Source organism: Coturnix japonica, chromosome 3 (assembly GCF_001577835.2).
Source record: "Coturnix japonica isolate 7356 chromosome 3, Coturnix japonica 2.1, whole genome shotgun sequence".
Lineage (NCBI taxonomy): Eukaryota > Metazoa > Chordata > Aves > Galliformes > Phasianidae > Coturnix > Coturnix japonica.
The window spans coordinates 10,785,079-10,800,734 of NC_029518.1; the positions used below are offsets into that span (position 1 = coordinate 10,785,079).

Genomic DNA, 15,656 nt, shown 5'->3' on the forward strand with positions numbered 1-15,656 from the left:
CGCTGAAGTACATAAGGACATTCTCTGGGGTTGCCATAATTTGATTCCCTTTTGTACCTTTACAGTAGGAGATCTTGAAGAGTTTTTGGTCACTCACTGTTACAGTCATCCAAATATATCAGAGGAATTGCAACTGCTTTATTTCAGGAGGCATAAATAATATCTATAAATAAATAGAGCTGCTGACACAACTTCAAACACTGGGGTACACCCTTGGCTCTCAAACAGAAACAGACACAACACCATCTTTAAAAACGAAACAAAAACCAATACAACAGCAGTAGAAAAAAACCAACTGACATAAAAAGACACTTGTGCCTTCCCAGAAGGTCTGAGTAGTGTCAGACCCCGTATATCCGAGGTTCTATGCTAGAATAGACAGTACTTTGAAATACAGTCACAAAATATCCCAAGCCTCTCAGTTTTTATTGTTGAAAGCACATCCAAACTGTATGGCACTGAGCAGTGGGCAGCTGACACTTTGCTGGGAATGTCCAAGCACTGTATGTCTCCTGTGGTATTAAACAGATCATTGTAGTCCATTGATTCCAGCATTTGTAGCATTATAGAAGCTTTATGGATGGCTGCTTTCTCATGTATGTGGAAATGAGTCAAACATGAGGGCTCAATCAAACAGACAAAGCCAAGATATTAGGATAACAGGAACTAAAACTGCTTAGATGTGCAGTCAGAAAGCAGTTGGTGGTACATCCAGATCAATGCAATACCAGCAAAGTCTTGCTTTGCTTTGAGCCTTTCAAACTTTGCAGGACCATTAAGCACAGGTTTAGGGCAGGAGCAGGACTACTCCAATTGGAGCTGCAGCAGAGGGAGTTTCCAGCGGCCACAGTGCCCACTGTGTCATTTAATCTACTTCTTCTGTCTCTTTATGTATTTATTTTGTACAGTTTTGCTAAAAAGTCAAATATCTCCTTAGGAGACAGATACATTAATTGAAAAGAAGTATTATGGCTTTAATGGTTGTTATCTCTTTGACCATCCAGATCTCAGGACAAATCCTTCAGACAGTCTCAAGCCACAAGAAGTCAGCAGACCTGTTCATATGACTGAGAAAACTTTGAGTTAATACCACTCTGCACTGCCTGAAGCCAATGATAAATCAATAAGGACTTCAGCTGAAATAAGGTCAGTCCAAGGAAAAAGGAAAACAGAATGTATAACAGCTCTTTAAAATGCACATCAGACAAAACAAGATGTTCACAGTAACAACGCAGGTGACCCTGAACGATTTACTTGGGCTCTCTGCTTGTGTAGTCATTGGGGGGAGAACGTGGATGAAGGGTGTAAATTATACATTAAAATTCAAATAAATGCTTCCTCTTTCTATTTCAAGGAAGTTCACTGCCTCATATCCTATGAAAGAGAGCCTTACTGTGCATACACTAGGGGGCAGAGGCTTTCTATGCATGGGCGCAGTTGTAGCTAGATTAGCTGTTTAACATGCACACATTTCCAGTCTGAACTCCATTACACTACGTGATAATCCTTGGAGATTTTATTGTCATCGGATTCTTGCAAAACACATTGGGTGGTCCTATAGCCCTCCGCTGAGATTTTATCTGTTAAATGTCTCCTGTTACAAACCTCCTGACAGTAGCAAAGCGAATGTTTTGAGACCTGTTTGGCAGATTACACCACGCCATTGGGGCACTTGGGTTAAACCCTGCCCATTTCTCTTAACACTTAGTTCTCAGTGCTGGAGTTTCAACTGTAGCAGCAATGGCAAGAAACCTGAGTGAATAGAAAGAAAAGACATTTTTCATTCCCCTGCATGTTAAGTGGAAAAAATGTCCTATTTTGAGTTTTGTTTTAAAAAACAAACAACAACAACAAACCCAGAGGGCTTTATTTCCTGTGATTTCTGAAATTCACTCCTGCCTTCATGTTGAGCAGCAGCTTTCCAAAGGATCTGCTGTCACACTTCCGTAAGCTTCTCTACATGGAAACACTTAGCATAGTTTATCTTATTAACTTTTAAAGTAAATTAATTAAGTTTGTTTTAAAACCCTTCCCCTCCAGCAGGAGCAGCCATTCCTAAAATAGCCTTCTCTGGCATGTAGTTTATTTAACTTTGCATTAATAGCATTTAATCAAGCCTTAAATTAGGTTTTAGAACCAACTAAGAGAAACTGGATCAAGCCAGTCTGATTTTTCAGTTAAGCAGTAGCTGAAAGTCATTTCATTTTGAGATAAATGAAGTAAGAGATTTTACATGGGAGTTTTCTACTGATCAGACAAAGAAGTTTTAAGTTAAGCCTACAGTTAAACCACTGTGGCTTTCAAAACCATAGAGCTTTATTACTCTTCTTGTGCAATGAAACTGTAAGTAAGTTTAAAAAATGCACTGAAAGGTTTCTCTTATGTATCAAGGATGTTCAGGTACACATCTAAAATTAAGAAAATAGTAGTAATTGTACCTCCTCATCCCAAAATGGGCCTGGGGTGTGTGCAGAGCACCCAAAAACACCCCCGTTGTGAATAGAGGCTCCAAATGGCATTGGAAGGGAATGCACACCCCATCTCACCCCGTAAGCACCCCAGGTCCCTTCAAACCATCCCCAGCAAGGGCTCCCTTATATTTCCTTGCAGCACTACATTTCCAGGCTTCAGCATGTACACATGTAAATGGCTGTACAGAGGGTGGATAATTATTAAATGAGGTGTGACAAAAAAAACGTATACCTTCCAACCCAAGCCATTCTATAATGTGTCTCTGAAACTTCCCTCCTTTCTTCCCATGTGACAAACATGAATTGCTTTACAAAGAACTCCAGAAGGTAGTGATATTTAAATACTGCAAGGTGTTGCCCTTTGCTGATGAATCACACTTTAGTAACTTCTTGTAGGCACAGTTACACTTGCCATTTTCCATTTCATTGCTGTTTTTCAACCAAATCATCTTAGTGTTCCCATCTTGCTACAGTGATATCACTGTACATCTCACAGCTGTTTTCATATGCCAGTAGCAATGTTTCCAGAGCAGCGAAATGTTACAGACAGTATGGTCAAAAACAATGTTCATGCCACAGTCATACTGCAACTCTCATAGGCAGCCCAGAGCTGACTGCAGGTGCTTAAGTGCTATCAGTTTGAGCCTGGCTGTGTTTGTCTCCCAGAGCCCTGTTAGAGCCTGTCAGTCGTTTCAGCCAGGTCTGGGTTTAGGCACAGCTGCTGTTTAACAGTGTAGTGAGACACAGTTGTCAAGAAGAGAGAGGTAAAAGAGAATAGCACATAGGTCTGACATTGTCAGGGTGAAGTTAGCCTGTCAGAAAGTCATTACCCAATAGGGAAGTGCAGACATGAGGACAGAGCAAATAAATAAGAATTACATTCAATTGAATGCAGGCTATGGGTTTTCCTAAACATCTCTCTTATTGGTGGAAATGTAGTTGATTTTTCTTAAATCCATACGAGGAAACAAGTATTTGCACAGTACAAATAGCAGCAGTGTGGTTGTCATGTAAGGAGAAGGGGAAAATAGCAGGATGGAGAACACGCTGTGATTGAGCCAATGTGAGCATCTGAGCTGCATCAGAATTTGGATCTGTGCTCAGTGAGGCAATCTGAATTCACTGACAGGTCCTGCAAAGCAGCCGCGTGAAAACCCAGAAAGGCAGTCTACTTGCTTTCTGCTTGGTTCACTCAGGAGCTTTTCTATGCTCAAAATCTTTAGTAAAAGAAAACCGCACTGTGGACACATTGCCTGGTAGTCACTAAGGAGTCCTAGCGTCTGTGCTGTCACAGAAGGCAGCATAAAACTCAGACAGCAGGTGGGTGCAGTGCCATCAGAAGAGCTGCAATACCCGTGCCCAAAACAAAATACAGTTCTTCATGACTTGTAAGAAAGATACATTTTCCTTATTAAGGTTGATGTTCATACAAACGTCTGGAAAAACCAAATGCAACTCTGCAGATACCTCCATGTTATGCGTGGATGACTTACAGTTTGTATTCAGGTGTTAATGCAAAAGGTATAATAAACAACATAAACATCAAATACATTATTTAACAAGAAGAAAGCAACCTTCACTGTAATTTAGAAAAAGAAACAGTAATGGCATTAACTTTCTGTATGAGCAAAAGTAGCACGTACGAGATCAACTTTTCCCATACATACTCATTTCAGATGTTGAATTTGAGACATCCTGTGCCTCTATTTTTCTACATACTGAACAGAAAATACTTCACATTTCATGAAAAATATTGTTCATGAAAGTCACGGCTTAGTCCAGATCAGGTTCTTTTTACACATGCAGAAACAGAGACACCAGAAATCAGTGGCCAGTTTTAAGAATGTTATTCTTTACCTGTCTCTGCCTTAGTTTTCTCATCTGCAAAATGTAAAAAATGAGACTTGTCCACAGTGACAAGTGATATCCAGGGAGGTGGGCAGCAAAGTCCCTGTAATGAAGGTGAGCAATGCACATTACACTGCATGGAATGCTAACACTTGGAATCAGTTCTCACCTTCTGCTGCTTTTCTCCCTAAATTAGATTTCTGTCTCCCATGTCTTTCTGAGGAGCTGTTCATACTCCTGTTTATTTTCAACATTCATACAGGAGCTTCCATAACATCATCATTTCATTCTTCCATCCACCATAAAAGTCTTGGAAGCCAGTCAGATCATTTCATCTCTTAAAATAATATTCTGTCCCATAAGGCCAGTGTGGTGCTTTTCATAAGCTCAAAGCCTACCCTGCTTATTCAGAAAAGACTCCACATGAATGCTGAAGCAAGTCTAGCCTGCAGATCCTGATCTGTAGTTAAAACAGGCAATGGCACAGCAGATGTTTTGGCAGGTGGTTGCAGATGAGATGTTTTTCTAGACCTTGAAAAGAAGAACTTGTTCCCATTATAGAGGTTGTATCCAAACACAGAATGTCTGCTTGTTTCTAATCTCAGTACTGAGCTGTGTCTGAGGGTCTCTGGATAGCTGCCTTGTGCACACGAAGGCAATAAGGAAGCTACCGCTTCTGATCCCAAAGAGAGATTTTAGCCACTCTATCTGGAATAGTTTTGCTGCAGAAAGGAAGTGGGAGATTTGAACAGCAAGGAGAAAAGAGCCTACATCTTGGTCACTGATTTAGGATGCTGGCATTCCAGGTTGGCTTCCCAGTTCCTGCTCAGTGATCCTAAATGTCCATACAACATGGAGATGAGAATCTTGTTGGAACCTGAGTTGTTCCCAAGAGAGTAAATTGTTGGACAGAGAGAGTCCTGCTCATTATAGAGGTGCATTTCATCTATGTCAAGGAAATTCTGCCTGCAAGGTCATTGGAATATGTTTTCAGTTTTGTGGTTGAGCCAAAGAAATCAACATAGGGCTGAAGTGAGTTTGAACCGATTGTGACAGAGATATCATTGTGTGTGTGTGTGTGTTCACAAGAAAAACTGTAAAACGTTGCTCTGAGTTGTGGAACATGCATTATTCAACCCCAAATGAAAGCTTTCCTTACTTAGAGTGAAAAAAACTAGTTAGCAGGCTAGCATAAAATTGCTGATGGCAGCAGCCACAATTTGCAAAAGCAGGCGCTCGTCTAGGCTGTGTAATACCTAGATTTGAATACACCCTGCATCTGAGAGGATCTGATCTGCATCTCCCCTTTCTCACAGAGGTATCTTCTCAAGGCTGTTGTACATCAGCCAGATGTAGTCAAAAGGAGGAACTCTGGAAGAGGCCAGTTCATAGCATCTCTTGTTTTTCTTTGCTTTTCAATTTCTGGTTTGGTTTTGAACTGTCCAATGGACTCCTAAAAATAGGATATAATCTTCTGCTGAAATCTGTGGGAGTGGGGAAAAAGGATACAAGTGATACCAGTCTCCTGGGGACTTTTCTAGAAGGGCCTCTGCTTTACCATAGTATAGATAGATAGATAGATAGATAGATAGATAGATAGATAGATAGATGGATGGATGGATAGATAGATAGATAGATAGATAGATAGATAGATAGATAGATAGATAGATATGAAATATAGCATGTTTTAAATCATGTGCCAAATAGTTTGATTGAAACTTCAGGTTATGGGATTGAAAAGCTGTTTAATGTAAAATATTTCTTGCAAAATCTAAAACAAGCATAAGTTGACTCATAGCAGAAAAAATGAATCATAAAGCATTGCTACTTGGATATGCACAGCAATGAACACCAAAACCTCCAACAGTTTCAGCACACTGTAAAACAGGCTCTACACACCAAGTGGGCTGACCAGGCTCCTCCAGAGGAGCAAGAACAACTAAAAAGGGAAAGAAGGAACAGCAAGCAGGGAGAGCAAGGAGAGGATAGCAACAAAAAAAACAACCTTAAAATCTGCCTCCTTCAAAATCAAAAATCTCTTGGATGTCCACAGTCCCGAAATCCTGATAAAAACAGTGAAATCTGAATAGAGATCCTACTGCAAAATGGAACTCTAAACAAATACCTACATTCTTACGTTGCCTGTCTAGTCCCAGAATGGGAGGGGGAGAGGAAGGGATGGAGGAAGGGAGGAAGTGAGGAAGGCAGACAGGAAGGAAGGCAGGCAGGAAGGAAAGAAGCTGGGAGAAGCACAGGTGCCCAGATCTTGATTTTGCTGGGCTGGAACAAGACAATTCCTCTCCTTGAAGGCAATCTCCATACCCTAGAGTGGAACACTAACTGAAGAAAGAGAACAGGACAAATGGAAAACTTCAATTATTCAGTTAGTTTACTCCAAGGTCTACTACATTCTATTAGTTTGGTATGTAGCATGTAGAGACATTTACTTGAGCTTTTCCCATGCTTGGGTCCCACCTCATTACCCATGGATGTGTTCTTGTGCTTGCAAGAAGGGCAATGAGGGTGTGTTGGAGCTTGGCAAGAAACAAGGGGCACAGAATAGCGAGAGAAGAGACTGCTGCCAGCAAGGACATGGAAAGCCATGGGGAAGCCAACTAGCCCAGGGAGCCTGCATAGCCAGTGCTTCATGATTGGAAAGGTGGGAAGTTGCATCCCTGGTGGAAAAGGACTATCTGGCACAGGATATGTCTATGCATTGGAAACTAATTTGAATTCAGTAGATTATTTATGAGCTTGTATGTAAATCCTCACTCTCAGTTTTTGAATAGTAGAAGTTTAAAAAGGAAACATGGAAAAAGTACTTCCTGGGAGACGGTGCTTGTAAAAATTTTGAATTGAATTCTAAAGGAGTTCTTCATCAGCTTCTAATGAAGAGACAGCTGAATTTCTTAAGTAAGTTTACAGTATAAGACCTGGTTCACAGCCCATTCTAACCAGCAGATATTTTCTTTGGACATAGTTAGATCACGTTTTTGAACTATCATTTCTGTTTTCTGCTGCAATTGTTTAATCACTTGGTTTTTCAGAGATACTCCAAATACCAGAGGAAAGACCAAAACTTACTTCATGTATGATGTAATCCAGTTCAGTGGAATCTTCCTAGGGATTTATCCGGTTTACTATTCACAAATTGTGACTCTTTGAAATGTAATTAAAATTAATTACAGGCTTTCAAATCCTGTTGGTACTTTGAACTTCTGCAGTAGTTTTGCATTTGCTTATGAAAAAGCTTCCACAATTGTAAATGCTTAAACCTATTAGCAGAAAGTGCTTTACTCTAATCTCATTCCACTGTAACTATTTGGAAAATTGTATAAATTAATGGCTATTTAATTCCGTTTACCTGTAATTCAGCTCATGTCTCAATGAGAAGAATCAGCTCAAACTCATCAACATGTATGCACATAGTGTTATGTACTCTAAAATGCTTGAAAATTGAGATGGAAAATGAACCACCTGAGGTGTTTCAAAACCAACTCATCAAGACTGCTTTGTCAAAGACGGCATTTTTCATTGAGAAGAGGTTAGACCAGATGTGGGCTTTCTAAAAAGACACTCTGTTGGAGATGGAAGTTGACAAAACAGAAACAAAAACAAAGAAACGAGCAAAAAAGCCCACATTTCAGAGAATATAAGGCCCCACCTTCCTCTTTTACAACTTACTTTATCAGCAAATGCATCTGACTCCCCCCAAACGTTAGGAAAAAAACCCAAACCACTGTGAATCATTCAAGCATTAAGAATGGCAGAACAATGTTTTGATAGTGTAAAAGATGAGAATTACAAATCAGTGTTTTTATGGAAAATGAAGTGTAATATTGACTCCAGACAAACTCCCATTTCTGGTAAACTTGGGAGACATTATCAGTTAACAACTGCCAGGGAAATGTAATCAGCAGTAAAGCATTCCGCACCCTGCCTGTAAAGACCATCATCCTTTTTCCAAAGCTCCTAAAAGCTTTGGAGACATATTTGTTTCCATGTAAATGCAAGTGTTATGCTTGCTCCTATTGGCAGCTTGCATTTGAGGGAATCTGACTTCCTTCCGTCTCCTTTTCAGCTAAAACAAAACTCTGTGTCTGATCAGCTTGGGGCAATGAAGTTGTCCTGGTGCTGCTTTTCCTGGCTGTCCAGGCCTGTGAGGATTCCTCTGGTCCTTGATGTACATTTTACTTCAATATGCTGCAGCTGCATTTGCTGCTCAGAGCCTTGTTGTGGAAGTTAATTTTTTTCCATCAGCAAGCAAGCAAGCTGGGGAAAGATGGGAAAACAGAGAAAAGGAATGTTAAATCTCTGTGCAGAGACTGGAGCTGACAATCAGCCAGCAAAGCCATTGCTGTCTAAGTTATTTAGTTAAAAGAATACATGAGAAATGTAACATTAGATGACAATCATGTCAGACACCATGACATCACCGTTTCCAGCTGCTGATTAATCATGTGAAAGAAATTAATTTGGACATGGACGAGTGTGAATCTAACTTTTGGGACAAATAACCACATTCATAAGGGAAGCAGAAGGGAAGAATTTACCAAGTGTTTGGTCAAGTTAAATCATTTCTTTTAGAATTGATATAACCATCAATTCTCTCTGTTCCTGTCAGATACATCACCAAATCCTAAGGGCCCAATTTTGCATTATTCAGTCTTCTGGCTTCTGAAGAATTACTGGAGGTTTCCTGATGTGCAGATCTGGTCATCAGCTTGAGGGAGAGGAGATGGGAAAAGGAGTGGAAGAAAAATAAAACCAGTGAAAATTTAGAAGTCTCAGTGAGACTGAGCAGCAAGAGCCCCTGGCATGGGTCTCAAGGGCTTTGGGAAGGTTTCCACTCAGCACTGCAAGTAACATGGATCTTTCAGCTCTGTCATTACATCAGTTTTCAAAAGCGTTTGCAAAACTTGGACTCATGCAAAGCATCTGACGGTGTCCCACACAGCATCCTGACCTCTAAACTGGAGAGATGGATTTGATGGATGGTCCACTCAACACAAAGGTTTGGCTGCATGGTTGCACTCAGAGTTATGGTCAATGACCATATGACCTAGTCAGTGGTCCAGGTGGTGACCAGTGGTAAATGGTGCTCCTCAAAGTTCAGTGCTGGGATCAGTAGTGTTTAACATCTTTGTCAGTGACGTGGGCAGTAGGACTGTATGTTCAATTGGCAGGTTTGCAGATGACACCAAGCTGTGTGATGCTGACAACAAATTGGAGGGAAGGGATGCCATCCAGAGAGACCCGAACAGCCTGGAGTGGTGGGCCTATGTGAGCATCATGAAGTCCAACAAAGCCAACTTCAATGTCCTGCATATGGGTCAGGGCAATCCCAATAGTAAAAACAGATTGGGTGATGTGTGAATAGAGAGCAGCCCCGTGGAGAAGGATTTTTGGGGTGCTGGTGAATGGAGAGCTCAACAAGAGCCAGAAATCTGCACTTGCAGCCCAAAAGGCCAAGTATATCCAAGTATATCAAGAAACATGTCCAGCAGGTTAAGGGAGGTGATTGTTCCCCTCTTCTTCATTCTTGTGAGGCCCAACTTACAGCACTGCATTCAGCTTTAGAACCTCACAAGGAAGATGTGAAGTTGTTAGAGTGAGTGGGTCTGAAGAAGGCCACAAAGATATCAGAAAGCTGGATCACCTCTCCTAAGGAGACAGGCTGAGGGAGCTGGACTTGTTCAGCCTGGAGAAGAGAAAGCTCCAGAGGGATCTCAGTGTGGTCTTCCAGTACCTAAAGCGAGCCTATGAGAAGGCTGGAGAGGGATACTTTATCAGGGAGCGTAGCAGTAGAACAAAGAATAAGAGCTTTAAACTAAAAGAGGGGAGATTTAGGTTAGATTCTTTACTCAGACAGTGGTGAGACCCTGGCACTGCTGCCCAGAGCTGTGGTGCCCCATCCCTGGAGGCACTCAAGGCCAGGTTGTATGGGGCTCTAGGTAGCCTGAGCTGGTGGGAGGTGTTCCTGATGATGGCAAGGGGGGTGGAACTGGATGGTGTTTTCCAACCCAAACCATTCTGTGATTCTTTGATATACAAGGGATGTCTTGGCCCAGTTTGCTGACCAGGATAGCTTCTATGAACTTCATTCTATGAACTTTTATGAACTTCATCAGCACCATTGCACCACTTTCTTAAGTGCTAAAGCACTCTCTAACAGTCTTTTTTGAAGGTTTTAAGTCTGAATGTGCTCGTGAGATGTTCCTTCCTAAATCAGGGCCCTGCCTCACACAGGGGCTGTTCCTGCAAAGAATCAAGATTTTCTCTTGTCTTACTTGAAATTCTGTTCCACCAACCATAATAAATCATGGCCTGAACCATTTTCCCTCCGCATCTCTTTCTGAAACAAGAAAATAGGTAGACAGTTCTCTGATTACCACTGTTGACACAAATGGCTCCTCATTAGATCCTCTAGTTCTTGTTCAGCCCCATCCATCATCTTCACTGGGCAGAAGAGCTGTTCAGTAAACTGCCTCTTAGTGCTGGATGGGTCTATAAGGATAAACACAAGACATGTCATTGTTTCAACATTCTGTTCTTTTCAGGAAATATCAGAAATGTGAAACAGAAGGAAATAAAGTGTGTTGTTATTGGATTTTTAAATTTTGTTTTTAATAAAATATACTTGAAATTCAGTTAAAAAATGACCCTTAGGAGAGTTAAAGAAATTTGGTTCTGTAGTTAAGAAAAAAAGTATCTCTGCCAACAAATGATGGGTGTTTCCAGAATACTGTTTCTCCGATTGGGAAGGGTCATTCCAAAGCATTCCTCTGGCAGCTTTTAGTAGTACTTCTCACTGAGGAAGGTACTCTTAGTCAGGACAAGGCTGTTCTCAGCCAGCAGCAGAGAATGTAAGGGAACCAGCAAGTCTCTAACATTTTGTTACAGGGAGATGCATGTGTTAAGTACCTTGGAGGTATTCCCTTCCCACTCCTTGTAAATCATCTCTGAATAAAAGCTTTGCTCTCATGCAGTATCTTTCACCTTTTCCAAAGGTGAATCTTTTAGATGTGTTCCATCAGAGACGAATAACTCAGACAATTCAGAAGCAACCTGGAAACGCTTGGAATTAGAGGAGTCTTGTCCCATACTTACCAGATAGGGCAGGTGTGAGGGCAGCAAAGAAAACTCTGCTGTGTTGCTGATTTGCTGCAGATGGGTGAGGCAGTTAGAGGGCAATGCACAGCTCCGAGGATGGATGTCTCCAGAGCTGGGCAGGGAGCAGCAGGGACATAGGGCTCTGAGTACTAGTTGGTGCTAGTACAGGCTGTGGATGGAAAACTGCTCTTGGTGCTATCCAAAAAAACACAGGCTGTGCCAGCAAGGGAGACAGCAAGGGAGTGTTGGAGACAGCCAACACGTTTTGTTTTAAATTAAATGCCCACATAGCAGTATGGGCTTTAAATTGCTAATTATGGCCACTTCAATGCCCTCTCTTTACCAGTTTCTCAGAAGAGAGATCCTTCATCACAGAGTGGAAACTTGGGCAGCATTTCTTGTGATTTCATGTTCATGTAGGTGCAGTGGAATTTCATGGCCCTGGACACTGCACGTCCTGCTGTGTACTACGAAACCCAAAGCAGTCACACAGACACACTGTACATTCAATAAATAGCTTATCTTTTTTCCTGCCGCTATCGTATCTATCTCAAACAAACGCAAAGCTGCCCAATTATGGCCATGTGGTCACAGCCTAGTGGAATAAGTACGACCCACAAGTAGGAAAAACCTCTTCAAACAATGAAGCAGTACATCTATGCAGCCGTTTTATCCCCACAACCGCAGAACGAGGTACAACTTTTAATAGCCTCAGGGTTCAGCTGGGATGGATTTCCCTTTGTTGTTTCATTTTTACTGAAGTTCAGTAACAATGCAGAGTTCATGTGCTCCTCGTGCTTCTTGTTTGGTCTGTGCAAAAAAAAAAAAGGAAACATTAATGCTGAATCATGGGTCACTCCCCAGATATGCATGTGTTTGTATTCTTATTATCAGCGAACAGCAACCATGAGCCTACTTGCCAGTGCTGCAGCTCAGAGGACAGTTATGGTGCACACTGGGCTCTTCTCTGGCAGGAGGCAAAACTAGGAACAGCAGAACTGTTGGGTACATCAGGGTATTCATTACAGGCATTCACATTAACCTTTCATGTCTTCATTATGAGTAATTTACTAGATGGGAAAAAAATAAAGGGGCCACTGACATGTGTACATTGAATCAGGAGAAAAGTAAACTCTTGTTCTTGCGATAGGGTTTCCCAGCTTTTCTTGCATTAAGTCTGTGTATGTAACTCCTTGTCAGATTACTTCACTATGAATAATATTTTCCATATATACCTTTTAAATCTCTTGAGCTCTGTAACAGCTCACCAAAGTCCTGCAGCAAAACCTGATCTTCTTAACCCTGCACTAATGCTTTGCATGCAGGTGCTGTGTATGGCTACATGGGTCTTCCTGCAAAGGCCACTGAGACCTTTGGCTGCTTTCTGAGCCCCATAGAACCATATTGCTTGGTACAGCACAGGGCGAGGTGTGGGCAGGAATGTGTGGAGGAGGCTCTCGGAAAACAAAACTGGTTCCTCTGTGATCCAGGTGGATGCAAGAGCTTAGAAAGATGTGGTTGCAGAAAACAGCCTGCCCAGAATCACATCAACTTGCTACTTGTGCCTCTGCGTTGCTCTTGGTGTTCTTAGTCCCAGAGTAGGAGCTGGCACAACAAATACTAACCAGTCCCTCCTTAATTCTGCCTTCCTATGTGTGCCTGTGGGACACCAGGAGGAGAGCAAATGACCAGGTAACCCAGCTCAGAGGCCACTGGGAGCTGGGCAAAGCTGCTGCTTTCTGAGCTGGTGTGCACTGAAACGGTGCAGGTTTGATGCAAGACAAACTCCAGAGTCCTATTCTCAAGCTTCACCTGCCAACCAGCCAGGCCAGAAGTGTGCTGTCACTGTGACAGCCACCTGCCTGAACAGCAGCCAGTGTCAGCACACAGCTCAGTGTTTCTTCATCTCCTCTGTGGTTCCTTTTCTCATGAAGTATCAGCCAAATTGATTTTCCGTCACACTTTCTGGCTATAGAATTACTCTGTATTTGTCCATTTCTATATTTTTCAAGATGATGATATTCAACTCACTGGTGAGAAAGTGCCATAACATACTGGCTTTCACTGCAGTGATGCTGACAGTCCTTCTGATGCTGAAACTGATGAATTGTGACCTTTCAGAAGACTCAACTGTGAAATACAGTGAAGGCTGCCTTGTCCAACCAGTCCAAAACATGAGGAAGTAATAATACACAAAATGAATATTCTTACAAAGGAAGAATGGAAGAAGGAATCGGTGTTTTACCACTCTGCTCTCATGCTATTTTTCTCTGTGTTTTTTTAACAACTGGATTGATACTAAGTGGATTGTGGTCCTTTCTGTCCTATTCTAGCAGCCCACGCCATATGAATCGAGTGCCTCTAAGTGTTTGAGTAGGATGACCAGCATCTATCATGCAACTGTTCTGTCCTCTCCATAGAAGGAGGTGTTTCTGCAGTACAGGACCTTGTTTCCATAATCTCTGTGTTTTTGTTTTCTTTTCCTTGTTACTGTTGTTTGGATTGGGGAATGTGTTCTTTAAAGCAGTACACATCTTCTCTAGTTTTCCCTAAGGAAAGCACATCAGGGGAATATGCCATGCACTTGGAGTGTAAGTGACTGAGAATTGCTCACATCCACTGGGTGCAAAGAACACATTTGGAACAACTATTTTTAAATAAAGCACAATAATTAATTGGCCCCACTTCAAGTGCACTGAGGTGCTGGAAGGCCATTAGTTTTGACAGCTGTGATATTTCTTTCCCAAAACACTTATCGCCGTGTGTCAGCAGGAGATGTTACACAGCCAGGACAGTTCTGTGACCTTAATTGTCTGTCCTTGCTTTGTTTCAGGAATAAATACATCCTGCTGTGAACACGAGCCCTTCCTAAGTGTCAGAGTCTGCTCATTTTAACAGCCTCACGCTCTAGAACAAGGATAAGGTGCCCACACAAGTGTGTGCATACAAAACCCGAACCCAGCCTGCTTTGATAACCTCACATGCTGCAATGCTTTTCTTTGGAAGCAAGAAGTATAAATTCAAATGAAGAACACGGATTAAGCATAAGTGAGCTCTTTTGGGAATGCAGATTGCACTTTTGCTTGATGATGTGTGCTGAGATGGCAAGTGAGTCAGAGAAGGGACGTCCTCATTTTCTCTTTGTAGAGCACTGAATGTGAAAGTGCCAGAGACATGTAGGGGGTCCTCAGCAGCACTAGGCAGCTACAGCTGTGCTGGTGTTTGCAGACATTCATCTGGTCTAGGAAAGAAAACTGCCTGCCTTCTTACCTCCATTCTTGTCACTGGTTTGGACTAACAGTGTTTTTCGGTTCGTGCTTTCCACTTAGTCTAAACCCAGACACTTGGTTTCCACTTGATTGGAAACAAGTGTGCTGAAAGCTGCCTGCACTTTCTTCCCTACACAGTGTGGATTGCTGCCTGGCTCCAGGCTGGAAGCAATTATTTTCCACCCATACCTGCCCGTTCTGAAAAGGTATTTATCCCCAGATATATATTTTTTCTCTTTTACCCATTATTAGCAGCTTCTTTCATAAAGAGAAACTTGTTGCTGTATGTAATGTCCACAGAATAGCTCTAGTTCTAGCTCTGGACATCACATACTACAGTTCTGCAGCCCAATTTCTGCCATATTGTAAGGCCATGTCCTCTTAGGTAGTTCTGAATCAGTAAATATGCTGCAGTGAGTTCACCACTCCCTTGTTCCGACCTCTGCAGAAAGGGATTGTGATGAGATGGAGGTTGGCTTCTTCTCCCTTGTAACCAGCAATAGGACTAGAGGGAATGGCCTCAAGCTGAGCCAGGGAGGTTTTGCTTGGCCATTAGGAAATACTTCTTCTCTGTAAGAGTGGTCAGGCAGTGTAATGGGCTGCACAGAAAGGCGGTGGAGTCATCGACCCTGGAGGTGTTCAAGGAACATTTAGATGTTGTACTGAGGGACATGGTATAGTGGGGAATATTGGTGATAGGTGAACGGTTGGACTGCATGATTTTGGAGGTCTTTTCCAACCTTGGTGATTCTATGATTCTTTAAGAAAGGGCTTTAAGCACCCATCATGGATATGCTGGTGTGAATTCTCTCAATGTAAATAACCCCAAAGAACAGTCAAAACATGCAGCAGTGCTTGCAAGTACATGCATATTATATTAGCACCGCACAGTGCTGCTCTTTGAAGCTCTTTTAAGAAGATACCCGTTCATCTGCATCTATCTAGCCAAATTTAT

General features: G+C 42.0%; 1 long non-coding RNA gene across 2 annotated transcripts in view; it reads left to right on the forward strand.

Moving 5' to 3' along the window:
• LOC107310898 overlaps positions 1-12,260 on the forward strand; it is a 37,479-nt gene extending 25,219 nt beyond the window's left edge. Inside the window, exons 6-7 of one of the 2 annotated variants that reach the window (XR_004306522.1) lie at positions 1,005-1,146; positions 8,944-12,260. This is a non-coding gene — a long non-coding RNA (uncharacterized LOC107310898). Of the gene's footprint in view, positions 1-1,004; positions 1,354-8,943 lie in introns of those variants that run through there. The other variant, XR_001553794.2, reaches the window with a different exon arrangement.
• The last annotated feature ends 3,396 nt before the right edge of the window (positions 12,261-15,656 follow it).